Source organism: Amblyomma americanum, chromosome 1 (assembly GCF_052857255.1).
Source record: "Amblyomma americanum isolate KBUSLIRL-KWMA chromosome 1, ASM5285725v1, whole genome shotgun sequence".
In the NCBI taxonomy this organism is placed as follows: Eukaryota; Metazoa; Arthropoda; class Arachnida; order Ixodida; family Ixodidae; genus Amblyomma; species Amblyomma americanum.
This window is the reverse complement of record NC_135497.1, coordinates 374,753,381-374,778,434: the sequence shown is the minus strand read 5'-3', so window position 1 is coordinate 374,778,434 and position 25,054 is coordinate 374,753,381. Positions and strand designations below refer to the sequence as shown.

Genomic DNA, 25,054 nt, shown 5'->3' with positions numbered 1-25,054 from the left:
CACGATATACTTTGTGCTCTGGTTGCCAATGTATTCCGTTACCGTTTTGTGTGAAAATTAAACACCTGGGCATACTTTTTAGCGCAACATGTCCTGGGCAGCTCATGTTTACATGGAATAAAATGTCTGCGTGTAACTTCTTTGTATCTGTACAAGACGAAATTCAGTACTTCAATTGGGTGAAGTCAGCTTGTGTTCAAAACTATAGGGGAGTATGTTTTAAGGTATGTTGTCACTGTTTATGGCTCGTGCGCATTGTCAAGAAGTCAGATCGATAATTAGTGCACAGAATCGCAGCAAGTATTTTGTATGAAGATGCTTGCAGCGATGTGTACTTTCTTCATTGTTTATTTATACCCGCAATAATGAGCAGAAGCAAGTTCTCACGTAAAATAAATGTTCACTGAACAGAAATCTGAACTCGTCTTTTCACCGCGGAAACTCGATCTGCGCGTTCCGAGCATTCTTAGAAACTTGAAATTTTTGTCGTATGCGGGAGATTTCTCTAAGTTAAATCAGATTAAACGTCCCGGCTCCCACCATTTTTTTAAAACTCAACCCTGAAGGTAGTAGGAGTCAACCGACGCGTGCAGTCCCTTTCAGCGAGTCCAGTGGCGGCTTGCCGCTCTGCCATCGGTACAGTGATACACAAATCAGAGTCCGCGTGTATTTTTATTCCGTGGGCCTAATTTGTGGCTATGTTGTCTGCCACTGAAATTATTTATTTATAAAACTTTAAAAATAAAATAAAAACAAAAGCGTAGCCGCCACGGGAATGGCTGAAAGGCACTCCACGCGTTGGTTGACTCCTATTACCTTCAGCGTTGAGTTAGAAAAAAAAAATGTGGGAACCGGGACGTTATTTTGATATCAGCTAGGGAAATCGGCCACACAGGACAACAATTTGATGTTTCTAAGAATGCTCGGAACGTGTACATCGAGTTCCTGCGGTAAAAAAACGAGTTCAGATTCCTCTTTAGCGCAGCTGTAAGGCATCGTGAAGAAAAGCCTAGAATAGTCGGAAAAGCAGGACCGTTCAAACTTTCTAGGATATATAAAAACTGTGTAAAAAGACGCCAAATGTCATTACATTTTAGCCAACTTCCTGCTTAAATACTGTCAATATAATAATAATAATAATAATAATAATAATAATAATAATAATAATAATAATAATAATAATAATAATAATAATAATAATAATAATAATAATAATAATAATAATAATAATAATAATAATAATAATAATAACAATAATAATAATAATAATAATAATAATAACACTGACATTTCAGTCTATTCAGGAGAAAAATTGAAAATTGGTTTTTGGGGAAAGGAAATGGCGCAGTATCTGTCTCAAATATCTCAGCAGACACCTGAACCCCGCCATAAGGGAAGGGATGAAGGAGGGAGCGAAAGAAGAAAGGAAGAAAGAGGTGCCGTAGTGGAGAGCTCAGGAATGATTTCGACCACCTGGGGATCTTTAACGTGCACTGACATCGCACAGCACACGGGCGCCTTAGCGTTTTTCCTCCATAAAAACGCAGTTCGCGTTTCGAATCCGTCGAAACGCGGCTGCCGGGGTCGGGTTCGAACCCGGCAACTCCGGATCAGTAGCCGAGCACTCTAACCAATGAGCCACCGTAGCGGGTCTATTAAGGAGGTCAGATGTAAAGTCCTGGATTATTTGGGCTAGAGCATTGTAAGGGCTGCATTGAAAGGATTTATCAAAAAAAAAAAAATAAATCATTCTACATGTTCTGTTAATATGCCCTGTGAAAGTCGATTGTTTTTAGTTGTTTGTTTTCAACGTGTGCATTCCGCGACTTTTATTTTGCAGAGTGTGCAAGTGTGATTTTTGTTCCTGTTGTGTGTTTGTTGTTTATTAGCACTGAATTTTGTGTTTTATAAAATATTCGTTTCTTTATAATGCTAGAAAAAAATGTTACTTTGTCGCCGCTGCATGTTCACTTCGCCTGATTGCCGTGACCTGCACACAAGCGCTCCATCTTGCGCTTCCGCGGGCAAGCTCTTTCCCCATGTGTGTTTGAGACAGATAAACATGTGTAAGTGTACGTATGTACTTAACGATGTAAGTGGGAGAGCTTTGCTCTTTTCGCCCTGTGGACAGCGTTCAGCCACAAATAAGACGCATTGGAGATGTGGACTTTTTGGCGCCTTATATATATTTTCCTTTCGTTTATGTCAGTCTCTTTACGTTTGTGTGTAGTACGCAAAAATCACTACCCACATGAAAGCATTGTATGTCCCATTTACATTGTCTTCTTTGCTGGAACAGGAAAGAATAAATGCCACATGTCACACGCACCTTCAGGAAAGGTTTAAATATACATTGAAGCAAGATTGGAGGGCGTAACTGTAAGTGTGTTCTTGCCACTGAATAGAGCAGCTCAAAGTATTCCTTGTATTCCTTCTATTGCGTCAGTCAACGGTTTGGCACTGGCTTAGTGAAGCTACGGGTGACGCGCCTAGCAACGCCATAAGCAACCAAGGCTAGTCTAATCACTGCTTTGCTTCAGTTCTATTCGTCCGTTATCATTCGTCGTTCCGGCCCGCTGAGATCCCGGCAGTAATCGGGCTGCGGCGGTGCTTTAGCCAGTGACAGCAGGCGCTAAAAGATAGAACTGCAATAGAATCGTCATATAAGTGAGGCTCTGAGAGGTTAAAAATGAAATTCATGAGCTGCTGCTTTGAAAGCACTGACATCGCGGCGCACGTGCTTATGGTCACTTGGGATTCATTTTCTCATTCTAAGGGTTTTCAGGGCAATAAAGAAAACAAAAAAACAAATGCGTAACCGGTAGCCAGAGGAAGTATGTTGACGGCACGAACTCTTGGCCGAGTTGGTTTTGCATGATGGTGAAACAGCGCAACGGCACACTGAGAAAGAAGAGAATGTTGTTGTTTGTCTCACAAGAAGAGAATGTATGCTACACAGCGCTGCGCTGCGTCCTTTGTTCTCTTTGTACGTGTGCCGTTCCGCTGTTTCAGCATCATGAAATACTTTGAATGAAATGTTTTCTAGAACGGCAGGCAACTTGAAAGGTGTTCTTTCCTAAATTCGATAGTTCAGCTGGTGATCAATTATACTAATGATTAAAAATAAGCGTGATTTATTTAATCCAGTCAATCGCATACGAATACATTCCTTTAACTTACGTGCGCCCATGGTTCACCAGTATATTCAACAAACGGGGCGAAGATTACGTGGTACACCTTGTAAGAAATAAGAATTTTTAATATCGGACTAAATGCCAATTTGGCCACAGATGTCTGCCACAACAGGGGGTTAGTGGGAGAGGCATTTCCAGTAATGAACGCATCTAGTGCGTGGAGAACACAATGTGGAGTGGATTCAAGCCGTTCGTGTATTGCTAAAACAGATTCGATCACTCTCTTGATGCGATAGTTTCTGCACACAGACTGTATGCGCGAAGAACGAGCGGATTACTCCAGGAGCTTAGAGGCGCACTAATTGTTGCCCAATTATTAGATAATCAAGCGCTAGACTGTCTGAGACATTCTGCTTCCCACCGTAGTCTCGTTCTAGTCCCATCTCTTTGTATTTGATAACTGAGCGTCGACATAAGCCGATACACAAACCCGTTAGGAATGTCTGAGCAGTCTGAATCGGGTATAAATCAGCGCATATTTACTTCCCAATCCGTATAGACAATCACCAAGTACTTAAAGTTCCCAAAGCCTTTTGTGTTCACCATAATCGATTCCTTTGGAAATCATTTCGTACAGGCACGCTGCTTGGTGATGAAATGCACAGCTTCGAGGTCTCAGCCGAAAACTCCGAACACAAAAGCTAGCGGGCAGTTTCTTCTGCTAAGACCCCTGTAACACGGCCTGTAACGAGCTTTTCAGTGGATCCGCCAGGAGCACATTAGGCACATTCACTACAAACGCATACAAAACATAACGTTCGAAACAACTGAAATGTTTTTTATTCTTTTTTATTTGTCACAAAATGCAATTGTCACGTAAAAAGAAAAACATGTTCTCAACACAGCGCTTTTGTCCGCTCTGCCGGACACCACGGGCGGCGTTGTGCAATGGCTGTGCAATGCATTACGACCATTAGCGAATTATGATTACGATCGCTAGCGGAGATTGCTCGCCTTGCGTGAATGCATCGCCCACCATATTGCGCTACATGGCACGGAGGAATGCTACACGGCTGCATGTGCGAGGTGCGGGCCTTCGTTTGACAGATAAAAACGAAACAAAATGGCGTAGTCAAGGCAAGCCGCCAAGCGCGTAGTATGACAGTGTAGTTAGGGTGTAGTGCAGTCGTTAGAATTAAACATAACTAACCGAGCTGGAAAACTTATTTTATCCGATAAAAAATGATGTAATTACTAGTGAAGATGAAATTGTAGAAGAAAAACGTTATTTGCGCACTCCCTAAATGCGAAAGGAGATGATCGATCTTCTTTCGCTTGGAGCTTCTTTAAACTTCCTCCCCTTAAGGACTGCCGTGAGACACGGTGTGCGTCTTCCTCGAGATAAAGACTACCTTGGTTGAAGAGAGTTGAGAGGAGTTCAGCCGTGCTCGTAAGACAGGGGTATAAGGCGAGAGAGTGAGATATCCTTGATTAGGGGAGTCTGAATGCAGCATTTCATTCTTCGCACTCCCCGAGTTCCCCAAGCGCGGAGAGCTTCTCGCTGCGAATAATTCCCTGCATAGCGACCTACTGCCAGCGGCTGAGTAACATGAGCCTGGTTCTTTCAAAAGGCTTCTGGGAACCGTGAGCACAAGCCGCGTAACTAAACGCAAGAAGCCAAGGGAGTCTCCTTGTCTGGAGAGACGCAGCGGCCATGTGCTTCGTCTCAAGGCTGAGGAACACGACCTTATCGCTATCGCTCGGTGCGTGGCGAGCGGAGAAATCGAGGCAAGGACTCTCGTCTACTGAGAGCCCAGAATAGCTGAGGGGTGATAAAACACCTCGAGTCCGAGGAGCGAGACGTTCGTGGCTGTATGACGCACCACCCAAGTCGCGTCCCTCTGGAGAACATGGCGTCCCATAGTGGCAGAAGCGGATCCCGGCTAATAGATGTTCCTTCATCAAATTTGCAAAAAGGTTATCCCCGAGCCGCATTCGTAAATGTTGTGTACTCTATAATGGTGTTACGAAATGACCGCGGCTGTTTACATATTGATCGCGCGGGACTGGCAAATCACCGGGCACCATTCTTTCCGCCCCGCGTTCGTTCCTCTTAAACCCGCCCTGAATTGCTTGTTCGGCCGACCTCTGCTCCCTTCCTTCCGTCCTTCAATCACGAGTAGATCGCCGGCGTCTATCGCTTCAGACACCGCTCAAATGCACGTCAGGGATCGCCAGCATTTGATTTGAAAAAGGCGTATCTATAATTCTTTTCAGTTTGAGTGAACTGGGCCTACGTTAAAAGCTTATTTCGCTTTAGGATGATGGACGGCAGGCGAAAGTGTCTTCGCACAGAAAGTGTCAACCGGACAGGAGCTACATACTCGCTGCTGTAGCCTACACTTGTTCTTCAGGGGGCTGCGGCAATAAAACTATTCTCTGTATTTATGCAAGAAATGTAAGCAAATTTCGCACGGATATGTAACTTTTTATTATATTTTCATAAACGCGTTTCATTCTAAGCTGGCTGATATAGCTGTTGAGAAATTCCAATCAAAAGCCTCCTAAGGTTATTCCCGGGGCTTTATATAATTAGGAGTATAGTGCACAACTTTTTTTTATGTAAGCATGTTCACGAAAACCTTTTCTGAAGAAAAAACTATTCGTTTTTTTATATGTGCCCAGGCCTCATGGAAATAAAACTTACAGGATGCAGATTTACAAGAAAACGTTTCTTACAAATATATCTTACAGAACATTGCACGCGTAAACATAAAAAGAGCTTTATTGCACTCCTCAACAGCTCAGGATTCATGCGCATAAAAGAGAAGCATTCCACTGTACTTCGTTACAAAATGCTGAAGGGGTGAGTGATAGCGATAACAGAAAAAGTGAAGGCTGAGAGAACCAACCTTAAAGTTAATTCCCTCGTTTGCTTCGTTTGTCACCTCGTATGATTTTCATTTTGCTCAGAGAAATGCGGCATTTCAACCTACGGAAGCTGTAATCCTCTGATAGCTCTTCTTCACCGCAGCGGTGGCCTAGTGGTTGAGCCTCCGCCTCGCATGCGGGAGGTGCGGGGTTCGATCCCCAGTGCCACCGGGTACCCACCGATCATACAATGGGTACAAGCTTCCCCTGGCCTGGTGCTCGGCTTGTTCATGGTGAAATGCTTGGAAAATTAGTCTCTGACCCCACCTTGAGCAAACGAAAAATACCCTGTGTCATAGCGCTCTTTGGCCGCATATGCCTTTTCGCCATGAAAATTCATCGTCATCATCATCATGATAGCTCTTCTTCATTGTTATACTAAGATAGTGGTGCACTGCCGTCTGAAACCCGCGGCAATCGTGATGCTCCGGGACCATCACAAACGCGATTCGCTCACAATTTTCGATGACGGCACACAACAAAAAACGTCATTTGCTATATTTGTACTGCCTATTTCGCTATAATTTTTGCTCATTAGGCATATGAAGACCCGAGGATTACAAAAATAAATTGACAAGTCGAAAATGCTGATCAAATATGTACACTTTAATTGCCGCGCACTAAAGTTCACACTGCATGCACAACTCATCGCACTCGCTTAACACCTTAAGTGTCCCTGGAAATGCATGAGACAGTCAAGATCAGAGCGAAAAAATGGCTGTGCAGTATATTCTGATGCGCTAAAACAAGGAAAGGGTAAGTAAAGCCCTTGAGATCAGGACATAATGCATACAGAGTAAGAGGGAGATAAGTTAGCTGGGATAAGTCACCACGGCTGGTTCAAGAAACGGTAACTGATCCCTGGGAAGCGTCTCTCTTGCAGAGGACACAACCGGGCTACTGATGATGATGGCAAGGCGATTTGGTATCGAATGCTATGAGGGCGTCGTCTTAATGTGTCTGAAGTTGGGTGGGCATTATAAAGGCAAGTAACCATTGGAGCTCGCTCTTTAATTATATAAAAATTTGCTTATTAGTTGCTAGAATCACGTCAGTTTTAAGGACTGCCTTTAGCCAGGGCATCGCATGGTAGCACTCAAGGTGGTCGTCATGGTAGGGCAAATATATAAAGCTTGGAAGGAGCAGAACGTTTTTGAGGTAATGGAAGACAATTTCCTGCACATCTTCGATTCCGGAACGAGGCGCGTGAAGAGAGCCGGAAGTGGTATAGAAGCGGTGTAGAACGTATATATTCCAATTCTTTTCTAGTTTTCTTTTTCCTGGCCATTTGCGTTGGCTGATAGATGATATGCCCTCGGCTGTACTTGAGCAAGAGAGGATAAGTGAACGCGTGGCGTGGCGTTTCTAGAGCCCTTGACAAAAAGCGATGCAAAAAATAGGATGAATTAGGCATAAAATCGTTACATTACTCCGGCCGTGAGGACCAAAAAATTACTATACGTTGTTACCATCCTGCCGCTGGCCTATAATTGGGGCTCCTTGTTTTCAGGTCGATGGTGACTTTTCTTCGAATACTGAACCCCTGGCAAGTTTTACAAACCTCAGGTTAGGTCGACTTATTCAAAGAAACTCCTCATCGACAAACTATTTTATTATCGCAAATAGGCACGATATGAAAACAAGCTCGTATGCCCAAAGCTCCATTCAAAAAACGTCCATATTCTTATTTGCTCCGAGTCTAGTTCCCGTCACTCTCCCACTCCATCTAACCCCTCCTACTCAAGGCAAGGATACACACTTTTATGCGGTCAAACTGTGCCCATAAGAAGCCTGAACACAGAAGCAGGCTGCCAAAACTGTGTCGAGCGTCACTTCAGAACCGCAAGCGTAGGCTGCTCGAAACATATTGTCCACTGAGATCGCACATTTGTCACTAAAAGTAGGTTTTTGAAGTCAGAGTACATGTACAGGCCCGACAGGTGTGTAATAGCACGGCTGTTCAAAAAAGACAAATATTATTATATGCCGATGAAAATTATTGCAAGCAAACACTGATGGTTGAAAAGAAGGGCTGATGATTAATTGTTTTCTTCTGCGAATTACCTTATAAAATCCGAATCGTCGAACAGTTTCACACAGGATCTGATTTTGATGACTATAATGATTAGGTTTTAGTGGCGCAAGGGCAGCTTGACCAAACAGCGCCATGGCCGACGTATTTGTTGTCCGCATGAGGTAAGGCCAATGACCCCCCCCCCCCCCCCCCCCCGCCCTTTTTTTAAAGCCTTTCACCCCTGAGAAATCCGAGCCCCTGGCCGAAAACTTGTACCAATGAACAACTGGTGGTAAATCGGTGGCACAGGGGATTTACTTTATTTCCGAACCTCATGGAGGAGGATGCGCGAACCACCAGGCCACACAACAATAGCATAAGAAATGGAGAGACTTAGCAACTTAAGAAGAAACACCCAATTCACCGCCCTCCTTATGCTCCCGCCCTAACTACACCCGCCCTCGAAACTTGTTGACGCTGAACTAGAAGCCATGCAGAGCTTGTAAAACAATGCAAAGTATGCGGACAAAGACACAAGCGGACACACGAGGTTCAACGCCGTCTGCGTCCTCTTGTGTCTTTGTACGCCTCCTTTGCCCTGCTTGAGATGAGATGAACAACCAACTGTACCAACAGCCAATAACCAAAAGGCAGACAAGAACGGAGGATTTCTCGTACTACATGATAAAGTTTTCAACGAGACGGCGGGCCAAGCCATCGCAAAGAACTTCGTCTGTGTGAAACCTAGCGCTACAAGGATCAGGAGCAGAGCCGCTGCTTTGTGCAGTGACCTTGGACTGTCCAGACTCACTAGCTCAATAACTCCATGTAAAACGAAAGCGCTGTCTGTATTCTTCGCTGGAAAAACGCACAAAGACTCAATGCCGTTTAGAACAATCGTTAGTGAGAAGGGATGATGGCAGTTTCTGATAAGCCAGTATTTACTGAAGCACCTCAATGCTTTACAACTTGAAGACCCTTTTTATACTAAGAATTCGACTGATGTAGTAGCGTTCTTCAATTCAAATGACCATATCAGCTACGCCTTTTCTGTAGATGTTGAAGGTTTGTTTTATTCGTTGCCGCATCAAGGGTTGTTTGTAGCTGTCCGAGATTGCATAGAAAGAGGTGGGATAATAGGCTTTCAAAACTCAGCTGCGGTATCAGCAGATGGCTTCATTTCTTTGCTCGAATTTTATTTGAAAGCCACCTTCATATCTTTTAAAGACAACTTTTACATTCAACGACAAGGAATTTGTATTGGTTCTTACGTCGCCCCTGTTCTTAGGAACATATTTTTAGCCGCCATTGACCGCTCCCTAAATGACGAGTTTACTAATCTGGTGGTACTGAAGTGCTTTAGATATGTTGACTATTTTTTTATTGTTTTATCCAAACAAATAACATTGACCCGCACTGGTTCAGTGAGTAGAATTTTCACTGTCTTTAGACAGTATGGCCGAGGCTTGACCTTTACGCATGAACTTCCTTCTAATGGGTCGTTGCAGTTTTTAGATATTAACCTGAACGTCGGCTTACAACATGCCTGCTGGCACTACGCGCCACGAGCAAAGAAAGAGCTACTGCCATATGATTCCGCGCATTCGAAGATAGTCAAGAGAGCAATTGCAAGCTCGTGCCCGGAATCTGCTCTTACCAAGTCATGCCCGCATGCAATGCATATCAGCTTTAATAACCAAATTGAAAGGCTGCTTTCAGCCGGCTTCCCCTGCGACGTCATAACAGCTGTGGCCGAGAATCTTCTTAGGAAGATAAAAAGAAGAGATAAAGGTTGCCCGAATGAGCCGCTGCTAAAAAAAGATCGTGGTAGTGCCATATATACACAAAGTGGCGCACAATGCAAAAAAGTGGCCAAGAGGCATGGTGTCCCTGTCGTATTTTCTGCCCCACAGAAACTCGCAGGCTTGTGCCCGAGAATCAGTAACCAAGGGCCTAGAGGCACTGGATGCGGCATAAAACATGCTGAAACGTTTGTCAAATGTGCCACGGGCGTGGTTTAGGAAATCCCGCTCAAGTGTGGAGGCACCCATGTGGGACAAACAGGCCGTTGCGTGAATGAACGCGCAGGGGAACATGCCCGATCAATTCGAAATAAAGAAGGAGCGAATCTGTCCGCTCATTGCCTTGCCTGCAGTGGATGCGAGCCTCTGCTTAAGAAGATAAAAATTCTGAGAAAAAGTAAAAAACAAAACAGCGCGTGAGCTCTTGGAGGCCTACCACATAAAAGAAAACGGCGATAAATGTATAAGCCACACTTCTGTCAAATTGTACAAGAAGGAGAAGAATTTTCTGCGCACATGTTGATAAGGAGATGACTGGCCGTACCCACCTCCCCCTCTCTCATTCTCCTTGTTCTTTTGCGATGATTCTGCATATATAAGGCACTTTCAGACACATAAACTCAGTTGATAGTTTGCGCTCTTTCCGTCTTCTTGGCTTTTTCCTGTGTTTGTCTCTTTTGAAAGCGCAACGTGGTTCTTCAAAACAGACCAGTTTGGAAGCACGCCTGAAAAAACGGCGACAGAGCGATTTCTAAACGCAACGAAAAAGTAAAGTCAAAGTCAGTGCCTCTTTCAGAGTAGTTGGTCATAGAATCAACGTTCAACGTGTGTTATGTGAACCAACCAATGTTATTTTTTTGCTAATTCACCGGTAAGCGAGCTTAGAAAGTACACGATCGTCAATCGCTCGCTTGCCTTCGCGCTTGGCGTAAGGCTCGCGAGATACCCACGGTGGGTAAAAATGGAGAAAGTTTCAGCTTCCAAAGCCTGGTACATGCGTCGTAGGGAGTTGCACTTCTCCGGTGGTGACTCCCTCGCCGCGCGAACGCGGCCAGTTCTTCCAGTCTTGTCCATCATCTGCACCGCTGCCTTTCGGCGCCGTTGGAGGCGTTTTTCCGCGGATGCAGTGACAGCGATGAACCCGAGCAGCTGTCGAGCGACAGCCTGCTCAACGCGCAACCGGGAGACCACCTTTCTTACAACGAAGGAAATCAACGACAGAAACCCAGGAGCATATGGGAATGTTTTAAAATTTGTGGTGTTGATTAATGGGATAATAATAGTGACTATTTTATTGCTTAAATGCAACTGATTAGAAAACAGAAGAAAAAATAATCACATGAGGGCAGTTGGATCCAGAGCCTACGGCTTACGAGTTACGCGTCTGGTGCTCTGCCAACTGAGCTACGGCGATGGCTGTCCAGTCTTCTACTTTGGGGGGGGGGGGGGGGGTATTTATGTTTTGCGTGTAACCTAACCTTGAGAGCGTTCAGAAGGGCCACCCTAGTGTATAGCGGCGGTGTGTAGTACGCCCTGTATTACTGCGAGTGAGACGTGGAACGTCATCGAATGGCGAAGGAGGAAACTGTGGGAAAACCCTCATAAGCTTCCTATCGCATCAAGACTGCCAGAACCGATGCCCTCGTTAAGGTATTAAGCTGAGAAACGAAGGCATTTTCGGGATGAACCGGGTCCCCTGCATGCGCTGCGATGTGAGGCGAGTGAGCAAATCATTGTTGCGTTCGCATAACAGCTTATTTCGTTCTATTCCGAGCTACATTCTGTTTAGAATCGCCGCAAACAATTTCTAGCCGTGCGAGAAGTAGTAACAAACAACCTTCTTCCCTCCGCTATCTTGACTCGTTTTTAGCTTAATAGCCAAAACACCGGCCTTGAAGTCGCTGGGCCTCTATATCAATATCTGCTGCCTGCGCAGTCAGGTACGGTTTCTTTTTGAAGGTGAAGAGTTTTCATGACGTACGCCCGAAGCAGATTTTGCCGCCGGCGAGGCAGGAGACGCATTCGGGTTGCAAGCGCCGGGGCCATTCTACCTTGCGTTAAGACATTTCAGTCTGCCACTCTAAGGGAGAAACACTAGAAGAGCCCAGAATACACAGCACAAAAGACGGGACGCAAAAGAAAAAAATTAAGACATACCAGCGGGAGACATACAGGGTTGCTATCTGAAGCGTTCTTGTGTGTCCTGTATTCCACGCTGTGTATTGTTGACTTTCGAAATGAACAAACAACTTGTCGAAGCAAAAGCTTTGCTCGAGGCTATAGAAAATGTAGATAGGTTAGTGCTTTCTGGAGTAACTGCGCTGTCACAACTATTATCCCCCTATTTTCTTAGAGACGAAGTGCTAAAGATGGTCAGCTACATTTAGCCTCTTCCCGGTATAGCGTTCGTCGCGAGGACTAAGCGTTGTAGTCAGTCTCATTTTACCCGTTTCTGGATTACAGCGCCGAAGTTGTCGCAAAAGACACTGCTAAGGTTACAGTGGTCGCCTAGAGTATCGGGGTGTTCCTAATCATCGCCATATTAATCATGATCATCAGCCTGATCACGCCCACTGCAGGACAAAGACCTCTCCCACAACTCTCCAATTTGCCCTGCCCTGTGTCAGCCAGGGCCACCCTATCACCGCAAAGTTCTTATTTTCATCCGCCCACCTAACTCTCAGCCGACCCCAGCTACTCTTACCTTACCTTCTCTTGGAATCCAGTCCGTTAGCTTGAACGACCATCGGTTATGTTGCCTCCAAGAAAAAAGAAAACCTTTGGTGTCACCAAATCAGTCGCTCTTTTCTTACTCGACAGCACTGTTTCGCCTCTACTGAGCCAGGATAGCGAATCTTCCTTTGGTCAAACACTTAACAAAACGACGCGGCCGGGACCAGCTGGCGCATTCTATCAAATTGGTGAGCTCGTTTTCGTTTTGCGCATCACTTTTTTCTTTACATTGCTCCTTTGTATAAAACGGGGGGTAAGCAGTCTCCAAACTCAAATGGTTATATCATGCGACTAAAGGTGAGGAAATTGGAAGCTCTTGTATAAGCGGTTGCGCTGTATTTAACCGGTCCCAAAAACCAAAGGAATGGCATTAGGAAAGTTTTAATCTTACAGAACGCTAACCACGATGACTGGTGTATCTCTGAGCTAAAAACCGTACTGAAACACTGCGGAAATGCATCGGACTACCGCGTGCACTGAACTCTTTTCATGCCATTTCTGGAATATTCCACTTTTCCCTCCCACCTTGTCAACAGCAGTTACTACAGAGCAAACGCAGAGCTGCTGCACAGTCGGCTGCCACACCTCCCGTTTCGGCCGGTGCGCATTTGAAGAGTGAGCGAGGCGATTTGTGCGGGCCATTCGCATAAATCACAGGAGGTTCTCACACGACAGTTAACAGGGAAACCTGTTGCAACTACTTTTGGTTAACGGAACGTCATTCATTTTGTCGTGTTTCCTTCTTCCCATCATTACTGCCTGCTTGCAGTTGATATTGAAGAGAAAAATGACACTTAGAAAACATGCGTCGACCTGAGTGAGTCAGACTTGGGGCATTACTATGATAGAAATACAAGCGACACCTGAAGCCTATTCAAGACGTGCCTACGGACACGTAAGCAGGGTAGAAACCGCAGACTGCTTGTTCAAGGGTGCAAGGTGTTCTGCCATATACTGGAGCAGAGAGAGCTTTTCGTGCTTATGTTCGCAAAAGTTTCCGATGAATAAAAGATGATGTAGACTGCCCTTGTACGTTTTGAAGTCCCTCGCCAAACTTTGGAAAAGCTTAGCACCTTACAGAAAAGAAAATACAATCACTAGGCCGTTTTCTAGCACGCCCACGAAGGCAAAGGCGTGCTCATGACAGAACTGCCAAAGCAGACGAGGAAACAAGCCAATACGCGAACAGGTGATTGGCTAAACATTGAGAGCGTTGCACGTGCTGCAGTCTGTCCCCCCTCCCTGCTATACCATCGAATGCGACAGTAGTCCAAGAAGAAGAGAGGGAACTTGAAGTGAAGAGAGAAAGAAGCCGCAGAGGAGGTGACGGCTGCAGTACTACTTTTTTTCTTACTTGCATTTGTACTAAGAAATGAAGAAAAAATGTGAGCTGTCTTCAAAAGTAAACCTTCTGCTCTCACGTTCTCGTCTCTTCCGGCATGCGCTTATGCAGAGGCTTGTTCACCAGCAGTACTAGTGCAGCGTTCGGACGCTAAGGTGCAGCGATTGCTCGAGGTCTAGCACGAATGCTTCAGTTTTCAGAGAAAAAACAATACGCCCAGGAGTGAGGGTTTCGTCGCGCATCGCGATAATGTAGCTTGACTTTCTTGATTACGGGAAGAGCTAGGTGGCGCGCTTGATCGATAAAGCAAGCAGAGGCGCAGCAAGCGCGTAGTCGCTGGCGTAATCCTACTCATAGCTACATTATTAAAAATTCGTTCATAATACTAAAAAAAGTGCGTTTTATACTTTCGCTGATCCGAAGCCTCTGCAATGCACTCGGTCAAGAAATTTGCTGTAAGCTTTCTGCGCTCGCCTTGTGAGGTGAACGAAATTGTTGCGAAGACGAAGGTTCAGCACACCAGCCCATCTTGCAATCCCTTCTGTGATTGATTCGGGTTAAGGTCCTGAAATATTGCTGGTAACCTCTGCGCAGATGAGTTCCGTGTACCGTATGGTGTTCTTGCCCAGTCAGCCAATGAAGTGATTCTGGAAGCAATACACTGCAATTGCATCTTCAATCACTGTGATAGTCGGTGCAGCACCAACAGCTAAATCAGGTGAAAATCTTGCGGGCACTGTGTTTTAATTTACCAATGTGTGCAGCGCCGTCCCCGCGTGAACCTCCGAGGTTTATTCAAAGAGCGACTGCGACTCAAAACATATCGAGATACACGCATCTTGTGGCGGCATATTTTCACTCACACCTTCTTTACAAGGCATTTTTCGCGTCTGTGCGGATGAAAATGACGAATGAGATCATGGCAGAGGTCAGAGTCGCTTCAACTTGATGGTACCCCTCGATTCTTCAGCCGTTAGACCATAGTTCAGTGGTCTAGATTCGAAATAATAATAAAGAGCATGCACAGGGCTAGCTATACCAGAACATTTCTGAATCTGAAATGTGCGCCTCCAATTAGCAGCCATGTTATCATCCTCCTCGCCATCAACAGCCAGATCACGTCCACTGCAAGACAAAGACCTCTCTCAGCAGTGTCCAATCATCTCTGTCTTGCGCTGACCTAGACCGCCCTTGCATGGCGTGTGTTATTATGCAAATGAAGAAACCTTCATAGAGCTTTGTGATGACCGCATATTTCTAGCTTCAGCTTATCCAACAATACCGAGGTGTATTGGCCGCCATCCATTGTTTCGACTTTTTCATGAAAGCCTTCCCATAGAGCTCTTGGCATGAAAAAAGAACGAGAACATTACCTCCTCAGCCTAGGGTGCTGAGTTGAACTTCTTAGGAGTTAGAGAACCATACAGTAATTCTTTTCACTCAATGGCATTCATTTTTTATCATCTCCAGAGCCGACTCAGTGATACCGACGATAAAGAAGTCGTGGCGGCATTTCTGACCCTGACGAAAGACCAAAACGAATACAGCCGTAATAGAATGGTGATATTGCTACGACTCGACATCAAGAAGTTGACGATCATAGTAATCATTACAGTTCTGATTATGTGACAAAATTTTCTTAGTTATGCCTTGCTGAAGATGCCGGGGAGGTCTGTACACGAAGGATTTTTTAAGTGTCAGTCAGTATCCCGGACCGGGACAACACGACAGTTTGACTTCGATTCAGTTGTTTTTCTTTTGTTGTTTTACACTCCGTACGTCATTGGACCAAGCAACACCATGATCCGCGTCCGCCCTTCGCTATTGGCTCAAGCCAGCAATGGCGGAGGCATGGCACTGCTTTAGCCAACGATGAAAAGCGATAAAAACAAAAACAGAATGGAATCAGAGCAGAATCAGAGTAGAATATTTACGCGATGTAACCTCTGCACGCGCAACGTCATCTCAATTTCGGATAACTGAGGGCGTTGCAAAAAATCGGCTGTGCTATCCTGTTCTATGCTGTCATCAATTTCATGGCGAGGGACTACATACACAGCCCCGCAACAAAGAACGAAGAAGCAGGGACAAGCGCTGCTAACAACTTAAAGTTTATTGGAAAAGAAATGGATGATATACGTCCAACCTACAACCAGGAGCGCATGCGCTTCTCCAACAAGATACAGAATGCGTTACTGATAGGAATCTAGACACATAATTTCATAGTCATGGAAAGGGTCAGGAGTGCTCATGCTCGTGTAGCTGTTCTTGTTCATACAATATGCCTCACATATATCGCTTGTTAACTAATCTTTGCGTCTGTACCGAACTCTAGCTTTATAAAAAGAGGAGTGAATGCATTTTTATTCCAGGAACGGGAATTGTTAAGAGAACAATCTCTATGCAAAGCCAGGCTGGAAGAAGGAACACCTTTTAAAGGCGTGCTGTGCTGGCGTAGTCGCCTGTTTAAGGATATCCCAGTTTGCCCTATATAATTCCTGGCGGAAGAAAAAAAGAAATGTCATAGACCACACCTTCAGTCCCTCAGCACATGGAGCAAACTGCAACTCATGTTTTACTTGGCACATTTTTTAATTCTTTTGTTTTTGTTTTTCTTCTCAGGTTCTTCTGTCAACGATAGCGCAAATTTCTCCTAGTTTACTGGGAGCCGAAAGCAAGACTTCTACCCCATATCAAGTGCCTATTTGCTTTACGTGATAGGAAAATTGATGAATGTGCAGAATTACCGCATACTTGTTTTTCTCCCTACTAGAACGACCCGTTCGTTCAATCTTACGAAATTAAAACCTTTTCCAGGATTTTGTTGCAAGCGAGTTCTACATCAGCCTCTGGACCTGCTTTTTGAAACTGTTGTCAATAACATGAATGCATGACTTAGAAATTGCTGATCCCAAACACGACACTATTATGCCACCTTTTACTATCTTCGAAAGCCGTGAATTGTAACTAAGCGCGGACTTTTCTGACCGGTTTAGAAGAGACAGAAAAACATGATCTGGCTTCATATTTGTTTTTATATCTAAGAATTGTAGCCGATTTCTGCCTGGGATTTCAAAGGCAAATTTCAATCCAAAACCGCTAACATCAAATAGCTTTACAATATCATTTACCTGCCTCTAGAAGTCAATGTTGTCAGCAAAAATGAGATAATCACCCACATATCGAAAGACCTGTTCAACACAGTCACCTAAATTACTTTTGATAGCCTTAGCCACATAGCACAGCAACATACTACTAAGCACTGAAGCCACTTTGGAGCCAATGCACACCCCCGTTTTTTGAATATACAGTTGGCCCTGCGATTAAAAAAAATCGTATTTAAGAGAAAAAGAGAGAAACCGAAAAAAACCCGACAGCGACCCTGCGCTTTGAATTGAATGGCTCTTCGCCCTTATCTTCTTCTATACATCTGCTAACACACTGGAGGAGTCTATCATGCGGAAGTGAAGCGAATAGGATCCACGACCTACTTAAGCTTATTGTCAGCATATTTTTGTGACGCATGGCAAGATTTAGAATTAAAAAAAAATAAAACATATAGTGCACGTCGACACTAAACATGCTGCCCAAAATCGGGCTATTGTGCTGCAAAAGCTCAACAACTACCAAAGAATTTCACACATGAACGAATCATCAATGGCGACGGTACTTAACTTCATTTCCAAAAAAATTGCATCTGCATATTGTTGCAGGTGGCAGTTCAGTAACAATAAATCGGAAAAAAATGCCGTGTTTATGTGTTTTTGCAGAAAATCAAAAATTCCAGACAGTTCTCTTCCGCATTAACAGAAGCATGAAGGCCCTCCAAATTCACTTCCCCTACCACCCGCCACGCTTCGCGCTTTTGCCGATTCGCATTAGTGTGCACGAGCTTAAAGTTTTTTGTGAAGCCGTTCCTAGCATTTTCACGGAAGAGTTTTTGCGGAAAAGTAATAAAATACCCTTCTTTATCTGAAACAACCACACGCAGTTTCTTTGAGATCAAGAAGTCGACAAAAGGTGCAAAACGGCACCTTTTAACAGACCCGCCCTCAGTCAGCTTCAGAGCATCAACACATTCCACAACGCACCTAGGTTGCTCTTCTTTCCGGGCATAACGGAAGATGGTCCTTCCATGAGACAGCTTCTCTCCTTTTTGGAGGGTTGGCTGGACACAGAATTTCGAAACCAGGTTGATGATTTTCAGGAACCTTTCCGGCACTGGCTGTTTGCCCAAAACCAGTAGCTTCCTTTCGGAACAGGGGGCTTTCTTTTTGCAGGTAACCAAGGGCGTGAGGAATAACACAGGAACTCCGCGTGTCTTCCACAAGCTAAGTCCGAAATTCTGTGTCCGACCAACCATCCAAACAGAAAAGAAGCTGTCTCTTGGTAGTGCCAATTCCCGTGAACCCCGGAAAGAAGAGCAACCTAGGTGCCTTGTGGAATGTTTCGATGCTCTGAGGGCGGGTCTGTTTATAGGCGGCATTTTGCACCTTTGGACTGAGAAACTGTGTGTGGTTGTTTGAGATAACAAAAGGTATTTTGTTACTTTGCCAGAAACGCGCTCCCGCGAAAAGGCTAGGAATGCTGTCAAAAAATCTGGTGCGCACCAAAGCAAATAGGCAAAAGTGTGAAGCGTTGCGAGTGGTGGGGAAATGAATGTGCAGGGCCTTCATGCATGTGTTAAGAATGCGGAAAGAAACTGTTTTGGAGAATTTTTTTCTGCAAAAACACATAAACCTGACATTCCTTTCCGTTGTATCGTTACTGAACGTGGCACCTGCAAAAAAAAGCAGTTTCAACTTTCTTGCAAAGGTTGGTTTGGCTTTTTTTAAGCGGTTTGACGTCCCAAAGTGACTTTGCGGGACTTTGCTCAGCCCACCGGGCGAAGCCGATGCGGTGCTCCGCGCTCCGGCCTCGCGCGAGGAGGTTTTTAGCGTCCTGCGCGCCATGAACCAGTCGTCCGCGCCGGGACCAGACGGCCTGGTCGTCTGGTTTTACGTCACTTTCTTTGAGGTTGTGGGCAGGGCGCTGACCCAGTTGGTCAATGCTTTCCTTGTGAGCGGACACAAAGCGCCGTCTTTCAACTCGGGACGCATAGTCCTCATTCCAAAGGAAGGAAGGTCCGACTCAGACAACGAGTAATGGAGGCCCATCACGCTGTTAAACTCCGACTTTAAACTGGTCGCGTCGATCCTCGTTCAGCGCTTGCGTCCCCTCTCGACAGGCCTCGTCAGCCGCTTCCAGTCCTGCGCCGGGCCGTCTTCACGTCCCTGACCATAACTCGGGACGTTTTTAAGCATGCGCGTGCAAAGGGGCTTGGCGGGGTGTTTGTATCGATGACCCAAGCGAAAGCGTTTGACCGAGTAGAACACTGCTACCTCTTTGGGTACTGCGGTGTTTCGGCTTGCCCTCGGAATTTGTGGACCGGATCGTGACACTTTACACAGGCCTCGAGAGTGAGCTGGTACTTAACGGCGCTATTATCCTAGCTTCCCCGTCATCAGAGGCGTGAGGCAGGGTTGTCCTCTGTCACCGGCACTCTCGCCCTTTCCTTGGACCTTCTGTTGCAGAGCGTTGCCTCCAACCCAAGCATACGCGGTTTCCCAATGACGGGGCAGGAGACGATCAGGATTGCAGCGTACGCCGATGATATCTCCCTGTTCATGAGCGACAGCTCGAGTTTAGCGGCCTTTCTGACCACCTTCCAGAAGTATGCAGCGCTCTCCGGAGCCAGACTGATCGCGGAGAAGCGCCATGCGCTCAGTTTTGGTGACTTTAGCGACCCCCTTCCGGCGCCGATCCCTTTCGTAGATGCTGTGCGCGTGTTGGGAGTACTGTTCGAGGAGGGTGGCGTGTCCCGGCGCGCTTGGACCAATGTGGTCGATTGGGCGGCCAACGCACTCGCAAAGGCGGCGCGGTTTGACCTGTCCATGGAAGCTAAGATCGCCGTGGTAAAGAACCGTGCGTGCGCCATGGCGAATTATGTAGCCCGAGTCGCGGTCATGCCGCGCCGTACCGCCGCACGCCTGGTGTCACTCGTGGGCGTTTTTTTTTTGTGGGAGGGGAGTCCTGCGCCAGTCGCGCGCCACCTCCTGCAACTCCCGACCAGCCGTGGAGGACTTGGACTGCCGTGCACTCTCACGGTGGTCCGCGTTTTGATGGCTAAGCTGGTATGCCAGCTTTTGGATGATGAAGCCTATCCAGGACGACCCCTTTGCTATACTGGCTGAGCACGGCACGTAGAGCTTTCGCCCCGGGTACGCACGTAAGACCGCAGGCGGAAAGACGACTCGCGTTTTATAGCGCAGCCGCGGGCTTCAAGCGCGCGTTGGAGGCCGATCTGCCTCAGGTTGATATCGGAGAGGCCTCGGCCATTGAAGTTAGCCACCTGGTTGCCTTTGCGCGCCTGTCCCCAAACGACCAGCGGCGCACAGCGTTGAGAAAGTGGTGCTCCTGGGCCACGGGCCGGTTTCCGCCTGCGGTCAGGGACATTGAATGGCGACGCCGCTGGGGAGTCTTACCTACACGTCAGCGGCTCGCATCCTGGGGCGTGGTGCCAAATGAGCATTGCCCAAAGTGCGGTGCTGCTGAAACTGTACAGCACTTTTTGTTTGAGTGCCCAGTTGCGCGCGTTATGTGGCGGCTAGTGCGCCGCATGTTTTCAATGCATTACGGACAAGGCGTCTGGCGCCCGCGGGGTCTTTTTGCGGGCCTTGTCATTCAGTGCGTTTTGTTTGCATTGTGGCGCCGTCGTTGCCTTGCAGGAGATCGCAGGCAGGCGGCGCGAGCCATGTACCCAATGCTGCAGAACCTGCGTCTCCTCCTCTGGACTTATCTCTCTGACCGTTTAGATCAAGATGGTGAAGCGCGGTTTCTGCAGCGCTGGCATACTCGTTTCTTTGTTGCTCGCGGCGGAAGGTTCGAGATGCCAGCTCCCCTCTTTTATTGTGTGTAACTGTCAACTTGTGTCCCCCTTTTGATGGTGTTTGGTAGACCATAGTTGAGCGTCTGTTATCGGGACCAGGCAAATTGGTGATCCTCCATCCGCCCCGCCCTTTTGTATCGCTTGTTTTGTGTTGCCATTAATTTGTTTTGTGGTCCTAAATGCACTCTGCGGCACTTCTAAATGGGTTTTCAGCACATTTTTTGAGTGTCTTGTGTTATAGGCGACGTTAATTGTGTACATAGTTGTTTGCCTTGTATGCGCAGGTTGTTCGTACACAATAAATTTCTATTTATAGGATATTTTTTGGAGGTGAGGAGAGGAAAGGAATAGAAGTGCAGAGCAAATTTTAATGGCCGCCATCTTGGATTCGAGGAACCGAAACTATGCCGCCATTTCGTCCACTGTCGTCATTCTCACATAGTTCCACTATATCGCACCGAGACGTCATCATTGGCACGCGGCAGGTGGATGCCTCTACAATGGTATTGTAGATGGCGCTACAAGTCTCCATGCAAGATATGCTGTTTTCTAGTTGCTGCCACAGCTGGCGCTGTGATATCAGGGTGGTAGCAGAACCCACGAAACCTCGAAACGTGATGAGTAAGAGCTCACGCTCTTAAAAGGCAAACATGGTGGCAACTGCCACCACTATGTTTGAAACGGGACGCTCCCGTCCGTGCGTCCGTCCGTCCGTCCGTGCATCCATCTGTCATTCCATCCTTCCTTCCGTCCGTCCGTTCTGCGGGCACGCCTGCCGCGTCGGGACCAATCAGCGCGTGCGCACTGGCGAGGTGCGATAAAGAATCGCGGATCATGCTATGTTATAACTCTCAAGTGGCATCTTTTTCCCCGTCCCACCGATACAAAAGTGCCGCGTACACCCCACCGAAGGAAAGCATGCAAGCTGCAATAAAGGCCCACTCATTTCCGTTTGGCGTCGCTGCGCACCGACATAGTAGTCAGTAAGTGGTTTTTGTCTCGATAGAAATAGCTTATTGGTAGGACACATTGAAGTGGGAGCAAGATGCGCCTCATAACGGCATGCGGAATGCAACTTGTATCAGATGTGCACACAAAAGATATATAAAAAAAAAGAAGCGCTCATCCGAAGCTGGCTGCTCCATTTACTGCGAAAGAAGAGGAGTGCCGGAAGGCAAGAATGTGCTCGCGGCGGAAGGGAAACGTGCGGACGACAGGTACTGATTTGAAATCTCGTAACTGTCTTATTCTCTCCTTGCTTCTTGCGAGGTATAAGTTGTAGTGCTGAATGAGTGAAAGGGCCGCAAGACAGCACACTATCTCATCGCTCCTTGATTGAGATGCACCCTGTTGACGGTGCTTACTCAAGAGAAAAACACGAAGAAACCCGTAACAGTTCTCCCTGCTTGACAGACCGTGAAGCCAATGATAAAAACGTTAGACATGAGCCAGAGACAAAAAGTGAATGTAAAGGCGTCGTTGTTGGGTACAGGCTAAAGACAGTGCCTAAACCCCGTGCAATGCTAACATATGCCGGCATTGGTTAAGCTCAAATTACACGATTAAGTTCGCAAACCTTAATTTACAGGAAAGATTTGCGTACTGCAAACATTCAGGGTTTATATTCTTAATCTATGAAAGCGTTTCAACACAAAAGAATCAGGTGATCAAATCTTATCGTGCAATAATGTAGGCAGGAGGTCAACAGCGGAAAGCACGGAGGGCTTTTCAATGAACCCGCGAAACGAAAGCTTCATTCACCTACCCTTAGATCAGTGAATATGGGAAGCTTTAAGATTGCAAGCGCAATGGTTTGTTCATGAACGAATTTTAAACAGAGTGAGTCAATGTCGGGAACTGCACAAAATTTAGCCCTTTGTACTCAAACTCGCTTCACAGTACCGCGAGACACGATCGAAAGTGAGTACAAACCTTTACACCACTATACAACATTTTTTAGATAACTCGTGCCAAGCTTTAAAAAAAGACAAGTTCTTTACCAAGGTTCGACTAATGCAGGTTTATAGCCGTGATCATAACCAGGTGAACATATTGTTTGAGTGCTACTAATTTTGTTATTGACGAAGATAAATTCGCTACCTTTTTTGATTGTATGCATTAAAGCAATGTTTTCAGTTTAAAAGCTGTACAGCAAGTTGAGAAAAGCTAATTTCAGTTGTCGCCTTAAAAGTGAGATTAGCGTGATTCGTTACCTTTAGTTTAAAATGAAGCCGATCGGATTTAAAAATTATCACGTGATTATGCGCTCTGACGTTGCGATGTTAGCAAACTTCAAAGTGTCCTGACTCAAGGAGCACGGTCGTGAAAAGCCGTAACAAATTAGAAGGCTAACAATCACAGCGATGGTTCCGCAATGCGCGTGGAAACTTCGTTTTGTTATAACCACGATGCTGCAGCAGAAACACCAAGACAAGGCGGCCGTTCTTGGGTACAGCACAGATAACTTCTTGCGCTCCAAAGGGGTCATGTTTATGCTGCATCTTCATGATTCTAGCAAACAGAGGGACGAACGCGCACCCGTTTTATTTTAGTCCTATAAAAGTACCCGAGCTAAACTTATATCGAAGAAAACGACAACAGTGGGCATTTATCAAAATGCTCTCGAACATTAGTGTAAATTTTGCGCTTAAGTTAAAAATGAAGAAGCTAGCTAATTCATGTTTCGTAATTTGCAAATTATGTGTTTTTAAAGTTAACCGTGTGCGAATATTCGATAATTTTAATATTTGCTTGAATAAAGTATCCGGTATTCGATTTTATAAAAGGATTTTAACGCCAAGACTACACTTGACATTCAAATCCTTTTATAATGTCTGACAACCAACTATCCGAGCAGTGAACTCTTTTAAAGGATATTCCATTCGATGTGAAAGCTGCGGTTGTGAGGAGACCATCGCTCATCTTCTCTGTGAGTGCCCTGCATTTGCGAGTGCAAGACATACACTGTGTTGTGCCCTGGACCGCCTCGATCCTCGCCCATTAACAGAGCAAAAGATCCTCGGTCCGTGGCCACAGCAGTCGGCTGCCCTCAAGGCATACAAGGCACTCCTTGCCTACTTGAGAGCGACTGGATTGAGTGACAAATTGTGACAGCGTTGTGCGTGTGTGTGTGTGTGTTAAGCCTTTTTCCCCTTCTCTCTTCCTCCTTTTAGCCCCCTAACCCCTCCTTCCCAGTGCAGGGTAGCCAACCGGAACCCCTTTCTGGCTAACATCCCTGTCTTTCCCTCCTCCTCTTTTTCTATCTATCCATTCGATCCGAATGCTTGGTATTCGAAATCTCTAAGTATTCTTCTCAAGTGAACAACGGTTCTGGAACACTTCCTTTGGGTGGTTTCGGTTCATCGTACTTCTGAGGACCAAAGTTTCCGGGACGCGAGTTCTAGAGGAACAACGTTAATTGCAGCTTCACCTCGCTACCCAGTCGCCTGATATTGAATGAAGGCATTAGAGGCCTAAATAATCCTTCCTCTCTTCACAATATCAGGCGACTGGGTAGCGAGGTGGAGCTGCAATACACGCTATTCCTAGAACTCACATCCTGGAAACTTTTGTCCCGAAAGTACCTCCTGCGGGATGGCACCGCGGCGCGAGCAGCCGAAGCCACGACTCAAAGGACACTTTTCTAGGCGTACGCGCGCATGCCTGCGTGCCCGCGCGTATGCCGGAGCCAGTCTGCGCATGCGCGCAGCAGCAAACACGAGCAGACGCGTGCACGGCGCCAAGATTTATACCTGTCAGGTGTATGCGTGCCGCGCTACCCGCGCTGCGCACGCACCGGAACCGACAATGCGGCATGCATTAATTAGAGGACGCGCCGCTCACTTGACTTTCCAGGGACGAACCTGAGCTAACTGCAGCTGCCGCTCTTCTCCGCGTGAAATTTTCTAATCAAGCGAGACGGCGCGAGCACGAGGCACTTGGAGATGGGCGCTCCTTTCGGACGCCTGACGCGAGGTGGCGCGCCGGCGGCGCACAGTGCGTACGCCAAGCAGGTGTCCATGGAGCCGCCGCTTAAAAGCAACAGATGGGCAACGACGCAATCAAAGTTATGACCAGCAGTTGGAGGTACCACAAATAGTTCTAACAGCCCCCAAGTACGCTGACCCCACAAGTAGGTCGACTATCGCAATTTTCCATGGCCATTTCTGC

At 46.3% G+C, this 25,054-nt stretch overlaps 1 protein-coding gene across 3 annotated transcripts in view; it reads right to left on the bottom strand.

Annotated features, from left to right (window-relative positions):
• LOC144115664 (visual pigment-like receptor peropsin) overlaps nucleotides 1-25,054 on the bottom strand; it is a 396,267-nt gene that overhangs the window by 260,104 nt on the left and 111,109 nt on the right. The gene's annotated exons all lie outside the window — the stretch shown is intronic.